Source organism: Pteropus alecto, unplaced genomic scaffold (genome assembly GCF_000325575.1).
Source record: "Pteropus alecto unplaced genomic scaffold, ASM32557v1 scaffold45, whole genome shotgun sequence".
NCBI classification, from domain to species: Eukaryota; Metazoa; Chordata; class Mammalia; order Chiroptera; family Pteropodidae; genus Pteropus; species Pteropus alecto.
The window spans coordinates 952,776-965,427 of record NW_006442491.1 but is presented as its reverse complement, the minus strand read 5'-3'; positions in this window follow the sequence as shown (position 1 = coordinate 965,427).

Sequence of the window (12,652 nt, the reverse complement as noted above, 5' to 3'; positions counted from 1 at the left end):
CACGAACCATTCTCAAATGATGAAACAAAGGAAAATTTACAAAAAAGGGATGCCTGATCCAATACCATTATTTGTTAGACCCATGAGAAAGAAATTTTAATATCAGAACACTACTTGGTCTAGCAGTAAACAGTGCTTTTATAATCATAAAATGCAAATTATACACCTTGGCTTTAAAATTGTGAATCTAAACGATGAGTAAAACATGAAAATTTAATTGTTAGTATAGAATAGAAGGGAAATTCTAATAACCGATGTGAATTAATAATGTGAAATAAGAGTTAGAGCTGATAGAAGTTCTAGGAGGCAGGAAAAGTGAGGAGATAACCTTTCTTGTAAACACATATAAGAGGGTGTCCCAGGGAATGACTACTCACCCAGTTATATGTGTTCCATTTGTGAAATGATCCTAAGTTTTTGCTTTCTTCCATCTACTTTCCAAACTGAAAAAAACCCGCTTCCACTGGCTTTGCAGTATACTGAACACACAGAGCTGCTCTCTTGGGGTAGAGCTGTGGACATGAAGTTTGTACTCAGAGCTTGTGAACTTTCTGGAAGAATTCCCCACAGGTGGGGGCTAATCCCAGGGAGTTCATTCTCAACCCCATATTCATTAGTTTTCTGAGGCACCTTAGGAAAATAAATGATCCTAGGGTCACTGGCCTTGGAATGTCACTTCCTTTCTGAGATTTGTTTTTGGAAGGCAAAGGATGGCAGTAAGCAGAGTGGCTATAAATAGCAGCAAAGACTTCAATTCTGTCTGTACTTTTTGGAGTTTACGATTTAGAGTCCATAGTGTAATTTCTCAGCACCTCAGTTTCCCCACTTGGAGTCAGGGGAAATGATGCCTCTTTTTCAAGCTAAGATTGAAGATTAAGTGAGGTCCCACACGTAAGGCACCCACCACATTTCTCTGCTCAAAAAATAGTCCCTGCTGTTTCTCCCTGGAGGAGGGAACCAGAGAAGCTGAGAATAATAAAGGATTGTGCACTTTCAGAGACTGAAAAAATCTGAACTGATAGTCTAGTCCAAACCCCTGTTCGACAAAAAAGAAAAGTGAAATTCTGACCCAGGAGGTGACTTTCATAAAACCAGTGCAAGTTTGTTGGCAAAACTGGATTGAATACAGCCTACAGTCTTTCGAACCAAAGCTTCCTCAATATACTTTGTAGAGCTTTCCTGTGAGAAATGGAGCAACCACAAATGGATTTTGACTAGCTGAGTTTTTCTTTCTTTCTTTTTAATATCACAACCTGAAGGAGTGTGGCTCAATCTTTTAATATTTCTAATGTGGGCCACTTTGGCCAAAGATAGTTAAAATAGAAATCTTAAACTTTCTTCTTCTTTTAAGGTATATAGTTTTAAATATAAAGCTTAGGTAACGATGGAAATTCAAATTAAAAGGCCAAAGGAAAAAAAAGAATACCAAAGAATTAGCAGATAAATGTTTCGTTTTTCATAGGAGAAGAATTTTTCATTCTATTTTACAGCTAACCATAACTGGTGAGATGAATGACACTTTCTGTTAGTGTCATGCTCTTCAAGTTATGTAGAAACCTGGTTTTGCATGAGAGACTCTAGTGAAGTAGTTATTGTCAGTGTCTGTGCCTAATTCTGCAGCACATTGTGTCCCAAACTTCCAAGTTTCCTCTGGAACCAAAGCTGGGTACACAGAATGCCTCAAGGTTGATAAGCAATCTGGCTCTGAATTATTAGATTCCCACCATCCCAGACAGTGACACCTCTCCTCCCCACACCTCACCTAAGACCACCCCCAGCACAGGCTGAATCATTTTGATCTTGGACCAAGAAGAGAGAACATTTCTAAGGGTTCAGTCATGGCTCTCCCACCCCATAACTTTTGCCATATCTGAATAACACTTATCCTTTACTTATTTTTTAAATCAATTTATTTTTATTAGTTATATACCAGTTTTATCTGGTGATAACATCAAGACAAACATGGGTTAATTATGCTAGTTAAATATTTTCCTAAGATACAGTAAAATAAATAAGAAAATAATGTCTTTCTGAGATAGAGGAAATGTTAAAAAGTATTTATGCTTCATCTCAATTGTGTGCTGGGGCTTAACATGTGTTAACACTTGTGGAACTGTACACCAAAAGAAAAACATAAGAAAGAAAACATTGTTTACTCCAAAAATTGTTGTGGGAGTTAAAGAAAGTTATCTGGTCTATTTTCATACAACATTTGGAAGGATTGCTAATTATGAAAACTGTGAATCAAAAGGTGGCAAAGAGGAGGTGTGAGTTGCAAAGTTTTTGTAACAGCCTAACCAGCCTAGGTTTTTGGTGTAGCTGTGAGTGTCACAGAAACCTGGGGCTGCCAAGGCCACCTACTGCAACAGCTCTTGGAAAAGCCCTCAGGGACCTACGTGTGCATCCCTCTTGTCTCCTCCCTGAACACCTTGATGTTTCATTACAAGGATCTTGGTTTTGATGTCCTAGTGTCAGAAACTCACAAACAAAAACTTGATAGTTTTCAACACAAAGTAAGGCCCTTCTTGATGTAATGTTAAACTGCACTTTGTTTTCTTTTAGCTACAAAACCAGAGTCACAAATCTGCTGGGCTCCTGAATATACAGGAAGCTGGATCAAGAAAAATGAAAGAAGAATGGCTTTCTGATGCAGGAGAGGCCCAGGCAGCTTTATCCAATTGTTCCATTTGCAAGAGCAGAGGCTGCGCCTGTTTTGTTCCTGTTTTTGCATTTGCCTAGGGAGTGTCTGGGCCACACTCACTACACAAGACATCCACCTGTAGTTTGCAGCACATACTGTTTCCCAGGGCACTCATCTGTTGAACGTGATGGCGGAGAGGGGGCTGCTGTCACCTGAAGTCTCTGCCTGGAGGCTTTTTCTGGGCCACACAACAAACCTGAAGCCACAGCAGCCAAGAAACATGTGGATAAAGATCATTGTTAAGTACATTCTACCTAATTTCCCACAGGTCCCCAGAGAGACTGAGCTACATTTCCCATGGTGCTCAATAACAGAACTTCTGTAGTTCCATTCCTTCCCTACATCCCCTGATCCACCAGGTATTCCTGAGGTTACCTCCCAACTAAACTCCTCGAACTTGAATCCCGGCCTCAGGGTATGCTTCTGGGAGAAACCAGCCCAAAGTGCAGCTATGCACACTTATGTGCACACACATACTCACGCACATGCATCCTTTCCTCACATGACCTTGCTCTCTCATGTTCAAACTCCCTTCTCTTGACAGTCACCATAGAAAGGGTGTCTGTCACAAGTGTTGTGATCCACCACTCAAAACTTGTCTGTCTGGGATGTGGCATCTTTTCTCCCTGCTTACATGGAATAGTGCAGATGACAACTGTGAAAATAGATCTCTGTGGTTGGTGCCCGTAAACACAATATGTACATGGTTTTCCTTCCAACACACCTGACCTTTTGCTTTAATGTAGTGTTAAGCAGCTTTGAATCTGGAATGTGTGCATCTTGCAGACTTTGTCCATGGCCTCTGTAGCAGCTGATGAAGAACTTTCCTCACTCCAGGCCTGGTGAAAAGTGGAGGGTTCAGGTAAAAATGACAAAATGGAAAGGAGCAAGGGAATTCCAGGATCTCTTATAATGCTGCAGAGACATCCTTTCTATTTACTCTGACTGCTCCAGAGTGGGAATCCATCAAAGAAAAACGGCAGGTTTCAGACCATACCCCTCTCCTTTAGACTGTGATAGCAGAACGGCTGTTCTTAATCAGAAACATTACCAGGAATCATTGGCTCATACCACCCTGCATATTTGCCTGCTGGTATTATCAGCCACATCAGGATTCAAAAAAGCTGCCACATATTTCATTTGCTTTTTCCTATCTGAAGCTGCTGAGCATTTATTCAAGGTTTACTAAGTGCCTGGCAGTAGGATAAAGTTCTCTTGGGAGGCTGATTGAAATAATCCTCCCAAGAGCTCGTTGGGGGTTCTGCCAGTATAATCCATCCTATGGATGAGAAAGCTGAGGTTTAAAGAGATGAAGTAACTTGGACAAAGCCAACAGGAAGTACCTGGTAGAAACCAAATTTGAACCCAAGTCTTTCTTAGTTGAGAGATTCCAGTTTAAACATAATACCAGCAGCTCCTTAAAAATCATCCCCATTCCCTCTCCTCATTTGGCCCTGTGGGATGTACCTTCTCTAAAGCAGAAACCCTCAACCTTTTTTTGGCACCAGTGCTCCTATGAAAATTTAATGCCTGATGATCCGAGGTGGAGCTGAGGCAGTGATGCTAGTGCTGGGGAGCGGCTGTAAATACAGACGAAGCTTTGTTTGCTCACCTGCCTCTCACCTCCTGCTGTGCAGCCAGGTTCCTAACAGGCCACAGACTGGTACCAGTCCACAGCCTGGGGGTTGGGGACCCTTGCTCTAAAGGGCATCGTTCTTCTCAGAAACATTTACATGTGTGCTACAGGGTGTGTGAAGCTGCAGTTACAGAAAAGACACATGTTCTAGAAAAGTCACATTTACTTGACAGTTGAAATGTCATTTTCACATTAAAGCAAATGCACTCTGGTTGCTGATACTGGTAATCAAGATTTTCATCGACATGCTTAGCTTCTTTTCAGTGTACATCTCACTAACAGGTGGTTCAGCCTTCACTTTCTACTCGCCTGGGCCCTTCTGCCTTTCATATTTCTCTCCTTACTCTGACTCTAATTTCACAAAGTACCCAAACTTGATCCTACAGCCAGAAGCCCATGACTGTTGGTTATTTGGAAACACACACAAGTCTATAGAGTGAATCTACATCGTCTGATCTTGCTGCTCTCATTTCTTCAGTCAGTTCACACTGAAATGCCCACCACATGCCAGGCACAGTGCTAGCCGCAGAAGACTCCAGTACTTAATAAGGTGGGCATAGTCTCAGACACATGGGCCAAAAGACAGAGACAGACATTGAAAAAAGATGACATTTGTGAATATGTAATTGTACATTATGAGAGGAGCACAAAAGAAAAGTTTATGGTGAGAGATTAAAACTTAAAAATGAATTTTATTGGGTGGACCTGGAAGGCTTCTTGGAGGAAATGACATTGGAAAAGACCCTAAAAAATTGGTTGGTGAAGACTGGGACATGTGGCTCTCAACCCTGGCTGCATATTCCAATCACAGGGAGGACCTTTAAAACATACTCCTGTCCAGCCAGCACCTGAGACCGATTCTATTAGAATCACTGGGGTACACTTAATCATTTCTATTTTTAACTTCCCCAGGTGACCCCATGTTCAGCCAAGTTTGAGAAGCCATGGGCTGGAGCAGAGGCAGGTGCAGGGGCCCAAGGTCCACAAGGCCAATATGCCTGAGAATGTGTATGAGGTAGACAGTGGGCAGGGGATCAAATGAGCAGAGACAAACCAGGCAGTATCCAGGCTGGAGATACTGGTGGGACAAGAGCGGTGGTAAATGGTAGAGCTAGGGAGAGATCAACAATATGGGGAAATAAGAGGTGATATGAATTTAGGACGTGGTATGGATTGAGCAAGGAGATGAGGGCAGGATGGATCTGGCGGGACTCCTACTAGATTCTCAGCATGAGTAATAAGCATGATTTGTGCTCTGTTTGCTAATTAATTTAGTGTCATTCATGATGAAAACCGAGAGGACTGTCACCAGGAAGCTCACCTGAAGTAGCAATAAATAGCACTGCTCATGTTGGGCCAACTCTCTTTAGGGCTAGCCAGGCAGCTAGGAACAGCCTTGCCTGTAATGACCTCCAATGTGGAAAGAAAAAGAACTTTCACATCCTGACTCTAAAATTCTCTCTTCACCCCATGAGTCAGTACATAAACTTTAATTCATACATTGCCAGTACTGTCAACAGCTCGTATGTCATTAGCAGAGTGCCGCTGAAGTTCCTTGTGCCAGGGAGCAGACTGCTTCTGCTGCCTTTTCTGGATGTTGGAGTCTCCTTTTTTCATGGAAACCTCAAAGGCAAAGGCTTTCTCAACTCTGGAAAGAGAACCTGAAATACAGAACTTTTCCTCAGCCTCTGGTCTTTGTTCAGTGGCTGAGCAATCTAGGCCAGGTCTCTTGCTTTCTCTCTCTCAGCATGACACAGATGTCTCTCTGCATACCTAGTGAAGTGTGTAAGCATGGTTCTTGAAGCTCAAGACTAGATCTCACAGGGTCTCCACTGACAGCCTGGGAGCTCAGTGGCCAAGCTGGGAGAAACCAGAGTATTAACCTTTATCAGTATGGATATAGGTGCTAACAATACATAACAATGCAGGCAGGAAAGTTAACTTGCCATCCTCCTAGGACGATAGCCCCTCCTATCCTAGTTCTCCTTGTAAACTTGTCTGCAGAGTCCTCCTCAGAGTGGCATGAGGGTTGGTGAATGCCTTTGTGAAGAACACAGCGTGTTACCTATAGGCAGAGCTGAGCACCAAAGCCTGATTTCTTTTCTCTTTCTCCTTCACTTCCCTTAGGTGTGATTCTACCTCATAGGGAAATTCAAATGGAACATCTAATTCCCACAACATTAAAATAAAACTCAGCACAAGCTGTTAATGAATTGACTCATTGCACACAAAATCATCTTTGTAAACTAAAACCAGACCTAGCATGTTCTAACATGTCAGTGGGTGATGGGATGGGAAGCATGAGCTGCCATTTGAAATGTATACTACGTATATTAAAAGAAGAAATCACCCGACGAAACCACTGTAAAAAGAGTTTAAATATAAGATGGTATAGCTATTGTAAAATGATGCTGAAGAAAACCAGAAGCATTTCTAAGGTTTTGAAAAGTCTCATTATATTTGAAACAGCCTAGATTTGGTGCTATATAGTTTATGAGCCTGAAAATGAAATTACAGGACATAAAATATAAAAATCCTAATCAATATCATATAACCGGGAAGCTTGGAAATGTAAAAGAGTTCTCATGTGCTACATTTGAGGCCCCAAATACCAGAATATGGCATATGGAGAGGAAGTCAGAGTTCATATTACACCCATGTTACCTTGTCCAAGTGTAACAGCTCTTCCATCAGCTCGATTGTGAGGACTTACGTCCAAGACATGGATTGACTTCTGCTGCTTCTCCTTCTCATTCATGTTCTTATTAATGGCAGGTAAAGTCAGTGCGAAATGATCAATTCTTTTATCATTTGGAGCTTGTAAATGCATCTTGATCATATTTAAACACAAGTAGTTAGTTATTAAAAGACATTGTGTTCTCTAAAGATAAAGAGAGAAAATTCTTCCTTTCTTTCATCAGAAGAGAAAACTTGAACCTCTACATATCCGTTCCTGTCTACCCTCCAAAAGCTCAGGACAGCTTTTGTATACTGGGGCATTGGTTACAAGGCGTGGCAGCAGATTCCAGCTGTCACAGTTCCTAGATATGAGTCCTTAGATGAGTCAATTCTTACACCTCACTTTTCTCAACTTAAAATGATGATAGGTCTCTACTCAAACATTAACCCCTTGGAGATGCCTAACCTAGCCACCAGATCATAATGGCCCCTGCCTGCCTTAAAAAAAAATCTCCTTAACCTATTTGATTTTTAATCACCGACATTTTACTGTATTTCTATTTGTTGATTTGTTAACAATTGAAGGTAAATCCATGAGTGCTATATTCCTGCTTCTGGAACAAGGCCTAGCCTTGTAAAGGCCAGTATAATGAATGAATAAATGATGATGATGATGATGATGATGATATTAATAATAAATCAATAGCCACCTTTAGAGGAAGAAAAGAGTCTAGGAAAGATGCAGAGAATGGCAGTATGTGCGGTAGAAAAAAGGAATAAAACCTTGCAGTAGAGGAGTAAAAAGATTGTTCAGAGAGTTAAGAGATAAATCAGCGGAAGGTGATATCTACTGATATCAGTGCAGAGATCGAAAGAGAGCAGTATGTGGCAGAGTCAAGAGACTCGTGAATTAAGAAGCCTTATTCTAGCCCCCTGACAATTAATTTGAAAAAAAAAAATAGAAATACATATACACAGTGGTTTCTGCACTCAGTTATTGACATAGAGCTCCTAAGACCTCTGTAATTTCCTAAGTGATAAAAGCACTAGGAGTATCTTTGTTCTAATGTTTGGTCTTTGACCCCCTCCTGACACAGGGCCCCTAAATCCCTTGTAATTTCATGGGTGATAGGAGTGTCTCTTGCTCTAATGAGGCAACATTTGGTGGGTTTCTAGATGGTCATCAGGAATACCAAGTCATGATTAGAACCTTGGAACTTTCAGCCACACCTTCAACCTATGCAAAAGGGAGAGAGTCTGAAGGTGGAGATAATCATCTATCATGCCTATGTGATGAGGCCTCCATGAATATCCCTAAAGTATGGAGTGCAGGGAACTTCTGGGTTGGTGAACATATCCACATGCAAGGAAGATAGCACTCCCCAGCTTCACAGAAGCTCCTTCATGGGGATAGACCCTCCCCAACCTTTCCTTATGTACTTCTTCACCTGGCTGTTTATCATATCCTTTATAATAAACCAGTAAATATAAGTATTTCCCTGTGAGTCATTCTAGCAAATTATTGAACTTGAGGAGGGGGTCATGGGAACCCCAATTTATAGCCTGTTTGTGAAAAATACAGGTGGCAACCTGGACTTGTGATTGGCATCTGAAATGGGGGCAGTCTTGTGGAACTGAGCCTTAACCTGTGGGGTCTGTCTTGACTCTGTTTAGTATCAGAATTGAATTGATTTGTACAACACCCAGCTTATGTTGTAGAATTGCTTGTTGTGGGAAAAATACCCACACATCTGGTCATGGAAGTGTTCTATGTGAGTCTGTAAAGGAAAACAGAAGAGTGCTTTTTCCTAGACACTATTCAGCATCAGACACTATGCAGTAACTTGCCCATGCAGTAACTTGCTTGCTAACACTCCAAAACATCATAAGGTTTTCTAGATTACTCTATTTCTAGAATATATCGCATTAAATCATAGAATTAATATTGCCCAAAATAAGAATTTAACATTTCTGGGGAAGACAAGATTATTCTGGCCTGTGATCATTAATGGAGGAAAGCTCTTTATGGCAGGACTTTAAAGGGTTGGTAGCATTTTCATAATAGAATAAGGTGAAGGAGGATGAATGAGGGTATAAAAATGTCAAGGAGGAGAGAAGATAAAGAAAAGTGGGCTTTTAGAAAAGAAACTTGATATCGTGATAATGAAAAAAGGTTAGTGTAAAAAATAGAAGAAAATCCTGGAAATATTAGTTGAGGTCAGGTTGTAAAGAATCTCAGAACTTAGTTAAGACTTAGGAATTTGAACCACAGAAAACTAAGAGCCATGAAGAGTTTTTGAATGGTGTTTTGATATGATAACAGAAAAGGTTTAGTGTTTGGCTGGGAACAAGAAGCTCAGTAGACAGGAGACTAAAGAATTAGACCATAAGAGCCTGCACCAGGTTGGTCTTTTTGGGAATGCACAGGAAGGACAAACGTGTAAGAATTTGGTGGAGACTGCTATGCACCATTCAGATCTCCATTGTGGAAGGTCTTGTGGCTCCAGCTGCTGGGAAGGCTGTGGCTTCAGGAGAGATCAGAGAATCTCCTCACCTAAGGGCATCTCTTTTTCCAGCAGTCCATGTGCAATGACTAGTCAGTCTGGGAGTATGAAGGACTGGCCAGTTCAGCCTAACTTGGATTGACACTAGAGGGCCATTTTAATCCTAGGGCTGCCCATTGCATTGGCCAAGGTTGACAATGGGCGTAATTCACAGCTCAACATCTTTCTCTGCCTCTTCCTGTTTCCTTTCCTTCCTTCCACAGGTGTTGATCTCAAAGGTTATTTTTAATAATAAACCCCATACATGCTAAACTACACCTGCCTCCTATGAACTCAACCTGCAACAGAAAGAATCCAAAGAGGTGTGGGGCAGGGATAAAATCCTGCTGATCACTTGTATTTAGAAGACAAAGAAGAAAGGAGTTGGGTTTTTTTCGATAACTGGAAGAATTTGGTAATGAATTGTTCTATCAACCAAATTCAGCCATCAAGTTAGGGAACTACTTAGAAAGGGATTTGTGTGTTTAGATTTAGATATGTTGAGTTTAACTCTAAGATATCTAAAGAATCTATGTGATTCAGTATCCCCTAACATAGAAACAATTGGTTTTACCCCACTTTTTGCAAGAGTTCTGCCCCCATGGCCACAGATTGGGCCAGTCCTTGTTCCCAGCCCTGACCTGGCAATCAAAATCCTTCACTAGGATTTCGTAATTGGAGAAGAGAGGTCATTGTCTTCTCTGGTGCTGAGCTGTTAAAGCTCCAGATTTTCAGAGGCCAAGTCATTTGCCACCAGGACAAACCATTGCAGAGGAGTGAGAATAAGACCACACAGAGAAAGATTACAGGGGAAGGCCAGGTGAGTGGGTCCTGCTGTGTCTGTCTGGCTCTCAGGCCATTCTTGTCATTATTCATAGACAGTAGAATTCTGAGGTGATTCCCAAGATTCCCACCCTCTGGTGTACAAATTCTGTATGATCTCCTTGATCCCCAAGTGTTAATGTGACCTGTGAATATGATGCAACGTTACTCCTGTAGTTAGGTTATGTATTAGGGCAAAGATGATGAGAGGGTCAAACCTGTGATTACGTTATGTTACATAAGACTCTATGTTAGCAGACTGTAGAGAGTCTTATGTTAACCTTGAAGAAACAAACTGCTGTGTTGTGTAGAGGGACACCCGAGGTTTGTCTCTGATTGACGAGAATGGTCCCAACAAGCAATTGTGGACCTCAGTCCTACAAGCACATGGAACTAGACTCAACCAATCACCTGAATGACCCTGGAAGAGGACCTGGAGCTCCAGATGGAAATGCAGCCTTTGCCAACATCTTGATTTCAGTCTTTTGGGGCCCTAAGAAAAGGACCCAGCTAGGTTGCACCCAGACTCCTGACCCAGGGACATGTGAGTTAATAAAAGTATGTTTTTCTAAGCCACTAAGGTTTGTAGTAACTTGTTATGCAGTAACAGAAAACTAGTACACTGTCTCTCCCATATCTGTAACTGGAGAATCCTACTTTCTCTCTTAAATTTATACAAGTTGATTTTCTTGCTTTTTTCAATCATGAAAGTTTAGAAGATGAACTGATCATAGGTATGTAGAAAAACTAAGCAACCTAACAAAGAAGGGAATTATAAACTCCAGGAAAAAAAAATATTTGATGTGCATTATATTACTGTCAAAAACATTTGATGAACCCTTCTAGATGAAGATAATCAAATATCTATTGTAAAATAGCCCTAATATTAGAATAGCATGGTCAAAACAAACAAAAATAATCTTGAAATTTCAAGCCATGAAACAATGTATATCTGTGTTAATTGTGTACAGATGGGAAGATAGCTTTATTTAGTTGTTATTCATTGAAAACAGATGGTGACAGATACTGTGCTAGGGTGAGGAGGCACTGGTGGATATACTAAGTTTCTATCTTGCTCTGTGTATGAACTGAGCCCCTACTGTTACTGTTAGTTGCCACGTGTTAAAACAGAACTCTGGATTCACAGACTGTTTGACTTGGAACAGACTTTAGAGTTAAGAGAGTCCAGCTCCCACTTTCCACTAATAAGGAATGAGAGTCAGAGAGGTTCAACAACAGAGCTAGACTTGAACTCAGATCTCCCAGTGGGGCTCTGGGCGAACATTCTTCCCCTGCAGTGCACTGAGCCTCTCACTAGAAAGGTGGCATGTGTGTCTCAGAGAGCTAGGGTCTTGCTTTTCAACAACTGTTTAATAGAGTTATGTTTTATTATACTAATTTTTAATTTGATTAAAAAGCCCCAATACAGAAGAAAACAGTAAACTCTGTTACAGGCAGTAAACTCTGACATTAGTTTTAACAATATTTTCTTGGACATGTCTCCTTGGGCAGGGGCAACATAAGCAAAAATAAACGAATAGGACTACATCAAACTGAAAAGTTTCTACACAGCAAAGGAGACCATCAACAAAATGAAAAGACAACCTACTGAATGGGAGATGATGTTCACAAATAATATGCACGATAAGGGGTTAATATTCAAAATATATAAGAAACTCATAGAATTCAACATCCAAAAAAAAAAAAATCTGATTAAAAAATGGTCAAATGACCTGAATAGATATTTCTAAAAAGAAGATAGACAGATGGCCAATTGACATATGAAAATATGCTCAACATCACTAATTGTCAGGGAAATGCAAATCAAAACCACAGTGAAATAGTACCTCACACCTGTCAGAATGTTCATCATCAAAAAGTCAACAAATAACAAGTGTGGGCAAGGGTGTGGAGAAAAGGGAACCCTCATGCACTGTTGGCAAGATTATAATCTCGTGCAACCACTATGGAAAATAGTATGGAGTTTCCTCAAATAATTAAAAGTAGAACCGCCATATGACTCAACAATTCCACTTCCAGGTATTTATACAAAGAAAACAAAAACATTAATTTAAAAACATATATACACTCCTATGTTCATTGCAGCATTATTTACAATAACCAAGATATGGAAGCAACCTAGGTGTTCATCGATAGACAAATAAAGAAGATGTGGTACATGTATACAATGGAATATTGCTCAGTCATAAAAAGGAATGAGATCTTGACATGTGCAACAACACGGATGAAACTAGAGGGTATTATACTAAC